The sequence below is a fragment of the Paramisgurnus dabryanus genome, chromosome 2 (assembly GCF_030506205.2).
Source record: "Paramisgurnus dabryanus chromosome 2, PD_genome_1.1, whole genome shotgun sequence".
NCBI lineage: Eukaryota > Metazoa > Chordata > Actinopteri > Cypriniformes > Cobitidae > Paramisgurnus > Paramisgurnus dabryanus.
The window spans coordinates 13,202,065-13,217,531 of NC_133338.1; the positions used below are offsets into that span (position 1 = coordinate 13,202,065).

The 15,467-nt window shown below is 38.6% G+C and overlaps 1 long non-coding RNA gene across 1 annotated transcript; it reads left to right on the forward strand.

Moving 5' to 3' along the window:
* The first annotated feature begins 1,082 nt into the window (after positions 1-1,082).
* On the forward strand, positions 1,083-9,399 carry LOC135736312 (uncharacterized). The gene is made up of 5 exons (XR_010527897.2): positions 1,083-1,213; positions 1,353-1,426; positions 2,282-2,374; positions 2,537-2,600; positions 9,305-9,399. It is a non-coding gene; the product is annotated as an uncharacterized lncRNA (long non-coding RNA).
* Positions 9,400-15,467: the final 6,068 nt, after the last annotated feature.

Sequence of the window (15,467 nt, forward strand, 5' to 3'; positions counted from 1 at the left end):
AAACTTTTTTTCCTGCGCACCCCCTTCTATGTCCCAACCATGTTGGCGCACCCCCAATCCCCATTTAAAAAAAAATCCAAAAAAGCTTTGTTTTCTCACCATAAATACTCATGTTTAATCATGCGCAAATAACCAAGGGCCGGTTGCACTAGCCGGACGTTAAGAAGTTGGGTGTAATAGTCCTACGTCGGGCTTAGCTACATCCAACATTGTGAAAAATATTTACGCCTATTGCACCATCTGAAACTACGCTCAGCGTAGATGATGCGCGCCCCCGTGTATGCGTTTAACCACTGTGATATTTAGACGCCATTCGAGTTTACTATGGTAAAAAACGTACACTTACTGCCGTCAGCTAATAGATGACATATGAGAGGTTTCCTCATGTTTACCAGTGCGTCACGTGCAGACCCATCAAACACATTAACGAAAGCCTTTACTGTTCGCACAAAAGGTGTATAAAAGTTTGCAGATTCATTATAACAGCTCGTTTCAAACAAAATTAAATGAAAGCTTATAATAAGTTCTCTACAGTAAGTATTTATGTATTTTATTATATAATTAATTGGCGGTCTCTTTACCATGCATGAAAACACATTGCTCGCTGTGCCCGTCTCGTCACATTTCATTATTTCTATTTTTGCCATAAAAAAGTCTCTCTCTCTTGGTCCCTCTCCTCCTTCGTGACTAACAACTTTATCATAAGATGTCCCACATGACAGTTTCCCTGATTTCAATCAGTTAAGCATATTTATAATATATATGGAATGAATGAAACGAGTTGGCACGCATAGCGGCTGCAGTGCATAACAGAAGAGCAGTGCGTAGAAAAAGACAGCAGCTGTCTTCTACGTTTCTATCAAAAACTAATAAATTATAGTTTTTTATTTAAAATAAAAGCGATCACAAAGGAAATGTTTACTGTTCATTTTTTTTTATTTATTTATTGTATGGAAAAATCCCACTTAAAGAAACAGACCGCCATTACATTTTTCCTCTCGCGCACCCCCTGGTGGCAGCTCGCGTACCCCTGGGGGTGCGCGTACCACACTTTGGGAATCCCTGATCTAGACAAATGTGCTCTTGTTTTTAGTATATTTTTATAACTCTTTTGTAATGTCTTCGTTATCAGAGCCCTTCAAATTAGAATAGTGGTGATGATCTTGTCAATGCTGAGGTTTTCATGCATCAACAGCCACTACATCTGGATCAGGTAATGTTGTGTTAACCCTGCTATTCTATAATATTTACTTAAATGCAGTATGCAAGTACATGTATTCATGTTCTGATAAAAGTCATTATAGAATTCTCTTCCAATATTGCACTAATTTTCTTGTTTATATTTTGTCAAGATTGAACAAGAAACAGACAGCAAGGGTTGTCAGATCAGAAACAGAATGACACACAAACACAAGAAACTTCACAGGTGAGAATTGAGAGTGGCTTTTTAAAAACTGCTACTTGTTTCTCAAGACTGGTTTATCATTGTCATTAGGAAAATATAAGAAACAAATTTCTTTTGTATGCCACTATTCCTTCTACAGTATGTAGGCCTACAGTACATATTTCAAACCCTTTGTTTTCAGTATTCAGAGACGAAAGTTAATCCAGTGTTCAGAGTGGATGTTGATGCAAGTTTTATAGAGGCTTCATATTGACAGAAAAAAATGGGTCTTTGTGGTGGTGTACATGACAGCATTTATTTGTTCTTATCTTTATGTATTATGGCTTTAATCATAATTTTTTAAATTGTCAATGAGCTACCACCTACCCTGGTAATGCACCACCAAGATACCATGTTGTAATAAATCTCTAATTTACCATTTCTTTTTTGTGAAGCGTCTCCCCTAAAACCTTACAATGCATTTAATATTTGTTTTGTAACCAAATCAAATTCTACTAATCCTAATAATTAAGATGTAGTGTTTTGTATTTCACAATTTATGTTTTCTTTTTAAAAGGGGCTATGACTTGTCTTTATTTTCCCTGCTGAAAAAACCAGCATACCAGCAAGACCAGCATATGTTGTGTTTTGGTGCTGGTTTGCTAGTGAACACCAGCTAAACCAGCATCAAACCAGCATCAGCACCAGCATTGGCACCAGCTAAACCAGCAACAAACCAGCATTAGCACCAGCTAAACCAGCATTAACACCAGCATCCCACGCTGGTCATACCAGCATATGTTGTGTTTTGGTGCTGGTATGCTGTGTCCACCAGCTACACCAGCATAATTCCCATGCTGGTTTTTCAGCAGGGTTATTATGTGTTTTAAATTGTAGGCAGATCAACATGCAATTTGAAGACGAGTGATAAAATACAGAGAGGTGAAGTAGTGTGTCTTTCCAGATCCCCAAATCATTCCCCCTTAAAAGGTAATGAATAGTGTTATGACAAAAATTTAAACATTCTTAATTTCTTTAAAAGTTGTACTTGGGCCACAGTTTTCTGTATTTCTTACCACAAGATTACATTTATATTTCTATACTAATGAAATATGTTTTTCTTTTTCCAAACTTTATCAAATGATCGCTAAGATGAGCCTGAAGAGAAGATTTGGGAAGATGCTGTTTCATAAGTCGCTTTGCCAGATCACCTGTGGTAAGTTTGTAAAACATACAGTATATTAAAAATAGGATTAGAACATCTTCTAATCAAAAGTTTTTGATCAGGTCCGGATGTCTGCTAACAAGATGCCTTGCTGGTCTGGGCGAGTTTAAAGGCTTACACAGACAGTCCAGAAGTTCTGAAGTCCATCTTCGATTTCATTGGTAAGGGACTACACAAAAGGCTGTTTGACCCACACGTAAAGCAACTTGTCAGTGTTTGGTTGTTAAGCATCTCATTTGGGGGTGTTGAAAATATTAAGTTAATATCACTTAAAGGTGCCCTTCCTCTGGGTTTTTTATTGTTTTAGACTGTTGTCTGAGGTCTACTCATGACGTTTGCATGGTTTTTACATCCAAAAACATCAAAAGCAATAAGTAATAGGCTATTTTGTACCCTGATTTTGAGGCTGGTTAGAGAAATGATCCGTTTTAATGGGCGGGCTGCATTGACGACTTGGAAGGAAACACCCACTGCTATGATTGGATAACAGTTTTTCGTTCAAACTAACTTTCAATTTAATCTCATGTGTAATCAGTTTAATGTTAAGTGAGGGTCTTAAGACACAGTGTCTTTCTTACACACGCATATTTAATCATAAACCCTTTTGACACACACACGCGTGTCTTTTATTGTAAACCCACGCACAAACACACACGTGTCTTTTATCGTAAACTCTTTCGATGCGCGTGTAGCAGCACACACACACACGTCTTTTACATAAACCCTTCGACGCGCGTGTAACGAATGCACAAACACACACATGTGTTTTTTATCACATTCAATGGCCGCTGATAGTAAACTATCAGCGCAACTGATAGTAACACATAGTACTAAAGTGTTTTACTCCCACAAACACACGTGTCTTTTATCATAAACCCTTTCAACATGTGTGCAGCATGAATTCGCGTCCCTCGGAAGAGAAAACACCGGCCGCCACAGTGACACATAGTACTAAAGTGTTTTACTCCCACAAACACGCGTGTCTTTTATCATAAACCCTTTCAAAGCGTGTGCAGCATGAATTTGCGTCCCTTGGAAGAGAAAACACCGGCACCAACACTGACACATAGTACTAAAGCGTTTTTTACTCACATAAGCAGCGCCACCATTACATCCGGATCCAATATTGATAGAGGAGCATTGCTTTTTAATCACAGTCTCTCTTCAAATCCAGCATTCTTCTGAACATCCAAACATGTAGCAACTGTTATGATTCCCTCGTTTAATAGGAATGATGTATCTCGACGAAAAACAATGGCCTGAATATGGTACGATTGACGTTTAGCCATCCTTGCTGTAACTTGTTATGAAAACTAGCTCAACTACACGTAATATGTGGGCGCGGTCTCAAGTTGAAGAGCTTATGAATATTAATGACCTCGATCAGTTCCACACTGATAAGCTTTTCAAGCTGACCTGGGGCCGTATTCACAAAGCATTTTATCTTACCACTAAGAGTACTCCTAAATCGCACTAAAAGATTTTAGCTAGGAGTTTTCTCTTAAAAGTTATTCACAACGCCTTTCAGACCTACTTTTAGTAAGGAAAAATTATAACTCCTAAACTAAGAGTGAGTCTTCGTTGCTACGGATGACGTCAATTCTCATGCACGAGCTGCCTCGCAATGACCACGGTGATTGGTTGTTAGATGACAGGGCTGTCATGCGTAACATAACACAGACGCATCAAATCATGGAATTACAATATCGAAATATGTCTGTGTCCTACACAAAATAATAATAGTAATGCCATCGAAATGCATATATTAAAGAAAAGTCGTGAATGAAATTAAATTAAATCAAGGTAGCCTAATACCCAAATGAAAACCGCCAATTGCCTAATAATAAAAAACGACATTACATTAACACTTGCTTGATTAATTGACATCCTATTAGCCTAAATAGACTACTTAAAGCAAGGAAATGTTGCCCATATTGAAGAATCCTAATGTAATAAATAAATGACGGTGGATTATGAACTCGCCAAAACGGAAAAGAAACCCAACTGGATGCAGGATCAGTTACTGCTGCTGTTCCAGTTGGTGGCCATTCCAAAAAAGATGGCGCCTTTGTATACGGCATGCCGTCTGCCGCTCCTGCTATTATTTCAACTATTGTTGCTCTGGTTACCGAAATGCGACGCACTTTTGACTTACAACCGACAGTCATTGATGGATATTCGTGTCTCTTTTATAAACAGTTTTAAACCGGAGGTGGAACTCCTTTTTAAACAAACACATCAGAAACTTTTAACGGAGTTTCCTCACTGTATACGCCGGTGGCCTCTCTGCATCTCGCGGAAAAAGCGCAAGAGAAGACGCGGATGCAGGGGGGGGTTATACATCAAAATGAAAACCTACCTTCGGGCGGGACATCACGGCGATCTGCTTGGCCACGGCCGCAGCGAGGACCTTTTTGTCCCCTGGCGACCGATGGAGTTACCCTACAGGTGGCTTCGACCTGTTCTCCCCCTGTCTCCACACCATGGCATCCTGGTCGGCTCTCCTCAGATCTACCGCTGTCACCGACGAAATGGAGTGACCCAAGGTAACCTGCGCTCGCTGAGCAGATCATCGTGCTCCCCGGCGGCGATTCCTCCACCAAAAATGGCTCTTATTAACGCTCGATCATTGGTGAATAAGACCTTCCTGCTGAACGATTTCTTTACCTCTCATAGCTTGGATTTTATGTTTATCACGGAATCATGGACTAAGGTTGGTGACTTAACTCCCTTTTCTGATTTGGTTCCGGCTGACTGCACTTTTTTTAACTCTCCTCGCCCGAATAAGAAAGGAGGTGGTCTAGTAACAATCTTAAAAAACTGCTTCGCGGATCATTGTCGGTCTATTTCTACTGAAATGTTCTCCAGCTTTGAAGTTCAGCTCCTCTGTTTAGACTGGAATGGTCCGATTTTATTGGGGGTAATTTACCGTCCTCCTCATACCTCAACAGACTTTATTCAGCAGCTTACTGAGTTTATTGGCAATATTGCCATAAAATATGACCGCTTTGTATTAGTTGGTGATTTTAACATCCATGTTTGCTGTCAGTCTAACCATCTATCTAAGGAGTTTCTCAATCTTATTGATTCGTTCAATCTGGTTCAATGGATTACGGCCCCTACGCATGCTCACGGTCACATTTTAGATCTTGTACTATCTTATGGGCTAACTGCTTCTGACATCGCTATTTCAGATGTGCCGCTATCGGATCATAAGCCGATTTTATTTTCCCTGTTACTTCCCACCCTCTCTCCCTTACCCAAGAAAGCTTTCACTCTCTCTCGTTCTTATTCAACGAATTTTGGGGCAAATTTTAATCAGTACTATCTGGACTCCTATGCACATCTATCCACGGACTTATCGTTATCTGATCTAGATGCCGATCAACATCTAAGTCTACTGAACTCTGCCTGGCTGGATGTTTTAAATATGTCTGCTCCATTAAAACCCTTTAAACACAAAGCCAAATCTGCTCCATGGCAAAACCGGGACACTCGTTTGGCTCGTCAAACCTGCAGAAAGGCCGAGCGTAAATGGAAAAAGGACAGGCTACACATCTCCTTTCATCTATTTAAAGACAGCTTATCCGCCTATCAGTCTGCAGCCAAATCAGCTAAAGCTTCATATTTTTCTGACTTAATTATGAGAAATCATTCCTCCCCTAAAGTCTTGTTCTCTGTCATAAATTCTGTCATTAATCCGCCTTTGAAATATGCTTATGCTGCTTCTGCTGCTCTATGTGAAGGCTTTTTAAAACATTTTATAGATAAAATATCAAATTTGAGACCCAAGTCTTGCTCTACGACTGCATCTATTGAGCCCCCTCTCCTCTGCTCGTCTCCCGCATTCTGGGATAATTTTGAACCTGTTTCTCTCCCCTCTCTCAAAAAAATAATTGAATCCACCAAGCCATCCTTTTGTCCCTATGACACCATTCATCCAAAATATTTAAAAACTATCATTGATACTATCGGGCTTGATCTGGTTTCCTTTTTTAATAAATGCCTGCTAACTGGCTCTATTCCCACTTCCCTCAAAGTAGCGACTGTCACCCCACTTCTTAAGAAGCCTTCTCTAGACCCCTCTATTTTAAATAACTTTCGCCCAATTTCAGTTTTACCATTTATTTCTAAGATTTTAGAAAAAATTGTACTTGAACAACTTCAGTCCTTTTTACATCTTAATGGTATATCTGAAACCTTTCAGTCTGGTTTTAAATCTGCTCACAGCACAGAAACGGCGCTTCTTAGAGTTTTAAACGACATCCTTTTAGCCTCTGACTCCGGTGACTCTGTGGTCTTGGTTCTCTTAGATCTCTCCGCTGCCTTTGATACTGTGGACCACTCCACTTTGTTACTTAGATTAGAATCTGACGTGGGTCTTAAAGGCACGGTCCTCGAATGGTTTCATTCTTTTTTAACGGATAGACAATTTTTTATAAAATTAGATGACTTTTCCTCTTCTGCTGCTCCCCTCTCGTGTGGCCTCCCACAAGGGTCGATACTAGCGCCAACTCTTTTCTCCTTGTACATGCTTCCCTTGGGCTCTATCTTGAGAAGGCACGGGATACGTTTCCATCTCTATGCAGACGATACACAGATCTACATTCCCATTAAGAAAAATGACTCGTCTGCTCTTAGAATGCTTTTAAAGTGTCTAGATGAGATTAAAATCTGGCTCGCCCAAAACTTTTTAACGCTAAATGAAGATAAAACAGAGGTGATTGTTTTTAATCCTACTGACCACCCACAGGCTTCCACGGTGGATCTGGGCAGCCTTTCAGCTTTCAGATCCTCCCACGTGCGAAACCTGGGGGTCCTTTTAGATGAGTCCCTAAAAATGGACAAACATATCTCCTCTGTTGTTGGTGCGAGTTTCTTCCAATTACGCCTGCTATCTAAGGTTAAACATTTTTTAAATCACAAAACGCTTGAAATGGCCGTGCATGCTTTTATTACCACTCGTGTGGACTACTGCAACTCACTCTATAGCGGTATCTCCAAAACTCAAATAAACCGTCTTCAACTCGTCCAAAATGCTGCTGCTCGCTTCCTTTATAACAGCCGCAAAAGCGACCATATCACTCCCATCCTAAGATCCCTGCATTGGCTGCCTATCCAACTCAGAGTTGATTTTAAAATCCTTTTACTGGTTTTTAAATCATTACACAACCTTGCCCCCAGTTATCTATCTGAGCTAGTTCATCGTTACACTCCCGCCAGAAACCTGAGATCCAGTGATCAGAATCTCCTTCTAATTCCTCCATCAAAATTAAAACGTAGAGGGGATCGTGCCTTCTCGGTGGTAGGGCCCCGTCTATGGAACAACTTGCCGCTCAAGATTAGAGTGGCACCTTCTTTATCTACTTTTAAGTCCCTTTTAAAAACCTATCTGTTTGAGCTGGCATATTAACTTTTATTTGCATTTCACTGTAGTGTATAACCGGTTGGTCTTAATTTTAAACTGTTTTTTGGATTTAATTGTATCGATTTTTATTTCTGCTTTATTTGTCTTCTTTTACTTTTAATGTACAGCACTTTGGTCAGTCTTGTGGCTGTTTTAAATGTGCTTATAAATAAATGAACTTGAACTTGAACTTGAACTTGCTGGAAAAAAGAAACGTAATAAAAGGGAAATTCGGCACTGATATATCAAGCAAAACTAAGCGTGAGACATGCGAGACAATGATGCGCGGGTCAATGTACAAAACAACCGGCACCCGACCAACGTTTTCAACTAACCCGCCCGCAAGTCGGACCGCAAAAAATCCGCGGGTGACCTCAGGCATCCGCTCATTTCGGATCAACCCGCGCATTACTGATGGGAGAGGATTTGTTGCAGATCAATGCAGCATTCCCGCTTGTGTCGCGGACCCCGGACGACTGCGAGAGGCGGTGGTATGCATTACAATCGCAGTAGAGGGTTGAGATTGCAGCCTTTAAACAGACTAGCATGGCAACAGGTATGCCTATAATATTAAATATTTAATTTCATTATTGTTTCATGTAATTCTAAAAAACTTCCTGCTTGCCATGAATGTAATGAATTATGAAACAAATGTTATAAACAATATGCTTACATTAAAGTGTGCTTTTAAGTGTAGCTAATGCTTTTGAGTTGGTGAAACTGTCCATGTTAAGGAGGATCAGCACCTAAGACATTTTAAGATCCTTTGTGAATAGGTCTTAGTGAGTTAGGAGTCCTCTCGACTTTTTTTAAGCTGTCCCAGACTTAGGTGCTACTTTTAGAGCTAAAATGCTTTGTGAATTACTCTTAGTGAAAAAAATTAGGAGTCCTAAATTTAGGAGTGACACGCCCAGTATTTTAAGGAGTTGCTCCTAAATTCGCCAGTTAGGAGCTACTTTTAGCCTTAAAATTCTTTGTGAATACGGCCCCTGATTTCTCCGCTTATTTCTTTTCAGTGGCTAGAGCTGACAGAGGAGGTGGAAGTTAATTTTCACATTCACAACACAACACAAACACATATGGACCTAACACATATCAAAAAATACAAGTAAAAACGGTTTTATGTGGAAGGGCCTCTTTAAGCATTCAGTATTGGATTCATTTGTAACCAAATCGATCAGAAGCACCATTCACTACCATAGTATTCTTTTATCCTACTATGTAAGTCAATGGTGCTTCTGGTCAGTTTGGTTGCAGACATTCCTTAAAAAATCTTTGTGTTCATCAGGACGCTTTAAGGTGTAGAAACATCTCAGCAACCTCAAGAGAAATTGGAGGCAACTGAGCTAAATTGCAGATGTTGTTGCAAAGGGTCTGAATATGTATAATGTAAATATGTTTTCTTTTTTCATACATTTGCAAAAGTTTCTAAAATTCTGTTTTTACTTTGTAAAAATATCTAAACAATTACAGTATCATGCAACAACATAAAATTGAAAGTGAAAGGTGTATGATTTCTGAATGCACTGTAGATGATCTTAATTGAACCTCATTGTCATCTTCGTAAACACAACAGCTTTGTTCTTTCATCAGATGGCTATGCAATGTTTCAAGTCAGACTATCAAAGGAAACGCATCTTGCCCTGGGGCCGTATTCACAAAGCATTTTATCTTATCACTAAGAGTACTCCTAAATCGCACTAAAAGATTTTAGCTAGGAGTTTTCTCTTAAAAGTTATTCACAACGCCTTTCAGACCTACTTTTAGTAAGGAAAAATGATAACTCCTAAACTAAGAGTGAGTCTTCGTTGCTACGGATGACGTCAATTCTCATGCACGAGCTGCCTCGCAATGACCACGGTGATTGGTTGTTAGATGACAGGGCTGTCATGCGTAACATAACACAGACGCACCAAATCATGGAATTACAATATCGAAATATGTCTGTGTCCTATACAAAATAATAATAGTAATGCCATCAAAATGCATATATTAAAGAAAAGTTGTGAATTAAATTAAATTAAATCAAGCCTAATACAAATGAAAACCGCCAATTGCCTAATAATAAAACGACTTTGCATTACTTGCTTGATTAATGTACATCCTATTAGCCTAAATAGACTACTTAAAGCAAGGAAATGTTGCCCATATTAAAGAAGCCTGCCTAATGTAATAAATAAATGATGGTGGAACTCGCCAAAAGAAAGCCCAAATGGATGCAGGATCAGTTACTGCTGCTGGCCCAGTTGGTGCTGAAAAAAAGAAACGTAATAAAAGGGAAATTCGGCACTGAGATATCAAGCAAAACTAAGCGTGAGACATGCGAGAAAGTGATGCGCGGGTCAATGTACAAAACAACTGGCACCCGACCAACGTTTTCAACTAACCCGCCCGCAACTCGGACCGCAAAAAATAAAAAATAAATAGTGTACCCGACCCGCTCCCTGGCCAGCATTTTTTTTAAGTAGTAATTGTTTAATAGTTAATTGCCATCTTTATTTCAAACGACCCGACCGAACGCGACCCGAATATCATAAAAAATATTTTTGGATGACTCGTGACCGCGGGTGACCACATGCATCCGCTCATTTCCGATCAACCCGCGCATCACTGGGGAGAGGATTTGTTGCAGATCAATGCAACATTCCCGCTTATGTCGCGGACCCCGGACGAATGCGAGAGGCGGTGGTATATGCATTACAATCGCAGTAGAGGGTTGAGATTGCAGCCTTTAAACAGACTAGCATGGCAACAGGTATGCCTATAATATTAAATATTTAATATCATTATTGTTTCATGTAATTCTAAAAAACTTCCTGCTTGTCATGAATGTAATGAATTATGAAACAAATGTCATAAACAATATGCTTACATTAAAGTGTGCTTTTAAGTATGTGCAATGCTTTTGAGTTGGTGAAACTGTCCATGTTAAGGAGGATCAGCACCTAAGACATTTTAAGATCCTTTGTGAATAGGTCTTAGTGAGTTAGGAGTCCTCTCGACTTCTTTTAAGCTGTCCCAGACTTAGGTGCTACTTTTAGGGCTAAAATGCTTTGTGAATTACTCTTAGTGAAAAAAATTAGGAGTCCTAAATTTAGGAGTGACACGCCTATTATTTTTAGGAGTTGCTTCTAAATTCGCCAGTTAGGAGCTACTTTTAGCCTTAAAATTCTTTGTGAATACGGCCCCTGATGTGCAATAACAAGATTTTTTTGTACATGGGCTAAAATGCAGCATTTTTTGAAAATTAAATATCTTGTGTTTTTTCCCTCCTTAGATGCTGTCATCGTATTAAGTACAGCATGAGCCAGAATAGATGGGTGGTGGTGGCCATAAGAAGACTGTCAACTAAACCAACAACAAAATTCATATTTGCAGTTTTTCTTGAATAAAGTTTTTCTATTCAGATTAATAAAATGACTTTTAAACATGATTTTGTTTCATATTTTATGATTTTATTCTATATTTAGAAAATTCCACTTCTGCACTACTAACTGGAAACCTAACTGTTTGAAAGAATGTGTTTTTATCCATAAAAAAATATTTTTTAAAGCTGCTTTTATGTTTATTTGGAAAGGGTAGGCACCTGCCATCTTATTTGTCCACATTTAAACTTTACCTTCCTTAAGTGTTTAGTTTTATGAATGGGGTTGTACTGTAAGTTATGCGTAGCAAGTTGCATTCATATGATAATTGCACTAAAAATGACACGTTTACAGTAAATCATTTAGTGAGTATTGCAGTGTAAAGTAAAAATCTATATTTAGTGTTAAAAACAACAAGGAAATAGAAGGTTGAAATTGAGTTATGATATCAACCATAATTCACCTATGTTGAAAGTGTGACGTTGAAACAACGTCGTGATTTCAACGTTGAAATTTTTTGCAAAACCGAAAGGTAATCCAACGTTGATTCAACGTTGTTACCTGACGTTGATTCAACGTTGAATCAACGTTGAAATGCCGACTGGGAGTATTTTTATGGGCTGTATCTGTTCATCTCTACTTCGACTTATTAGAAATTCTCGGCTCTGATTGGTCAATTTGAATGCCGCTGTGCTAAAAAGACAGGCTGTTATGATTTCTGAAATACAACAAGAGAAATGAAATGCCTAACTTTACTCACAAAAAAATGTAACGTTATGTTCCAAAAGCCACACAACATACACGCTTGAAGAAGCTGGGTTAAAATTAAGACATACTGTAATACTAAATGTTCTACTTTTTTAATAGTTCACTTAAAATAAAAAAGCAAAAATCTGTCATCACTTTACTTACCCTCATGTTCCTCATTCATCTTCAAACAAAAACCGATGTACTTTAATGAAATCCAAGAAACATACATTTCCCCTCGATGTCAGATCCACTTGATACTTGAACTAAAAACTGCTCACATTTCAAAAAGTTAATCGCAACAACAATAAAAAAACATTGCCGAAGTAATCCATGTGAATCGCGTTGTTTCAGCCAAGTCCTCTGATGATTACTATATACAGGGTGCGATTTGTGAAAAAAACAGAGGGGGGGTGTTTTCATAGGCGTCGATTTCGGCGACGGGGGGTACCCACCATATTTCGTCATGAGTCATTTTGTACCCACCACTAGTTTTAACTTTTTTGACTGTTTTCAGTGGTTATGAGGAGCAATATGAGAGAGAAATTTGGTAATCATTGTCTGACCTAACAAAAATCCATTATAATATTATTATTATTTTTTTTTATATATTTCTAATTAAAATATTTCTAATATTAAGAAATGCGCTCTCCGCTCACGAGCTCTGATCGGAACAAACCCGAACCTCACTGTCTGCTGAACTTGCGAAGAAACATCAAAATATAACCAGCTTTATAAAATGGTTTTAAAACTAAACATTTAGACTATTTTAACACAAATTATGAGCTTATTGACAATTTTTTTATAATTATTGACATGGCACTAGGGTTGGGTATCGTTTCAATTTTAACGATTCCGATTCTGCTTATCGAATCCGGTTCTTAACGATTCTTTGTTTCGATTCCAATATTTATTGGAGAGAAAAAAGAGAGCAAGTACTTGTAAGATTTCTACCTTTTATTCTTGTCACATTTAGGCTATTACCAGTAAAACTGTGACAATGCATGTTATTTTACAAAATATATAACATTTTAAGGAATTATTATTAAACCTATTTCAAAAACATTTCATTTTAAACACAACATAACAAAATATGTAACAGACATAAAGATCATCAGATGTAAAGTCAGCAATTCTTTTGAAGAAAAATTAGCATGTCTGCCTTCTCTGGAAGTATACGTGATCTCTCTTGACTAATTGTGTCCCCAGCAGTAGAAAAAACCCTTTCGCTGGGGGTAGAAGAGGCCTGTACACAAAGGTATGATTGGGCTAGGTCAGACAGGAAAGGATATGTGTCTCTCCTGTTCCACCACCAGATTGCAGGGTCTTCAGAGGTCATTAGAGGCCGCATGTCCCTATACATCTCCAGTTCTTTGGCAGTTTGTTCCTGGATAGACAAGGTGCTCTGAATCAGGTTCTCCTTAAGGGCATCATCTTCAGCAAAAAGCTCCTCCAATGGAGTCATCTTGGTCTTCTTGCACTTTTGAACCTACAATTAAAAAAAAAAACTTTATCCATTTGTATAGTTTATCCCTGCCATTTTATACCATGCTGTGCTCACCACCTGTAGAGTCTCCTCTTCTTCATCCTGAGGAATTGTCCCCATTTCTGATTCTCCATCGCCATGCTCTGTCAGCTGAAAGTGAAATAAGCAATTTGAAGAAACAAAGGATTAACATACCGGACATGATGCAGGAAATGAGTATTTGATAACTTAAGTTCTAAATGAATTTCACACTACATTCATGTTCATTATGAATACCTTCTCTGTTTCCATTGAGATTGACATTGACGCTCTATAAAGTGTAAATATAGAATTAGAATAACAGAACATAACAATTCTTATTATAAGTGATATTTATTTTAATTATTCTTTTACCTGATAACGTTGGGACAGATCAGACCAGACTGTTGCCTTAAGAGTGGACACAAACACTGTATCTCCTTCATGCACAGTAAAATGGTTTCTTAATTTCTGCATTATGGGCAGGATTTGGCTGCAGGTTGGACTCTTTTCAGTGGAGACACAGAGTGTGGACGTGTACATAACCCGCATGAGTTGGACAAAGTCCTCTGCTTTTTTTAGGTCCTCGTCTGTTACTCTTGCAAGTCTGTTTAGGACAAAACAAGTAATTATGAATAATTCTTCAATCAGCATTCCAAAAGCTATTATACCTGTCCCTCTCCATTGGTTTTTTAGCCTTGGATCCAGAGAGGCTGCCTGAATTGCTGCATACTGCTCAAGGAACCTCTCAAACATTAAGTAAAGAGAGTTCCAGCGGGTTCTGACATCGAGAAGGAGAGAGTGCTGGAGAAGATCTACAACAAAAACAGTTCTTACTAACACATACACAATAATATCTAATATTAATTAACTAAATGATGATGATGAGTAATAATTCTTACTCAGAATGTGTTGTTTCTCCCGGAGCACAGTTTTGGCCATGGTTGACCTCTTCATCCAGACAATCACGTCCCGACTCTTTGCAGTACATTTTGCCACTGAGGCAATTGTGTATACACTTTGGGCCCCAAGATTAAGTGTGTGTGCAAAGCAGCCTATTTTTACGAGGTCAAGCTTTTGTACTGCCACATTCATGTTGGATGCATTATCCACTGTAATAGCTGCAATTTTGCTCCTTATCCCAAACTCATCTAAAATATCCCCAATTTCTTCTGCTACCACTACTCCTGTTTGAGCTTTGTATACAGCTTTTGTTTTAAGGACTTTCTGATTCATCTTTCCCTCAGTGATATAATGTGATGTGACCGAGATGTAATGATCCTGGCAAATGCTTGTCCAGCAATCACTGGTAACTGCAATTCTGCTGACCTTTTCCAGGTCTGATTTAATTTTTTCTTTTTCTATGTTGTACCAAGCTGGTATCAAATGATTGGACAGTGTATCCCTGGAGGGTGGGTTGTATTTGGGATTTAGGGCCTTTGTCATCTCCCTGCAGAGAAAAATGTACATTTATAATGCTTCACCTACCTAATCATAGTTTATTGTAGTATATAATGTCCTGTTAGATCTGTTTCTGATGTGCTTTGACTTTGAGACACAGGTGAATATCCATTGATATTGCTGTGAGAAATTGAGGACCTTATCAAGAAAGCATTTTGCATACCTAAATGAAGGCGACTCAACTGTAGCAAAAGGATGTAACCCCTTCACCACAAATCTTGTCACCGCCCTATGACATTCATCCACTCTCTCCTTGCTCATCTTCCCCTTCATTGCTAAAGTGAACGGAGTCTCTTTAAAAAAAATTGTGTTGATTACATTATTAGACCAATAGGTGGCAGCAAGTGACTTGAGTGTTAAATGTATTTTTTTTC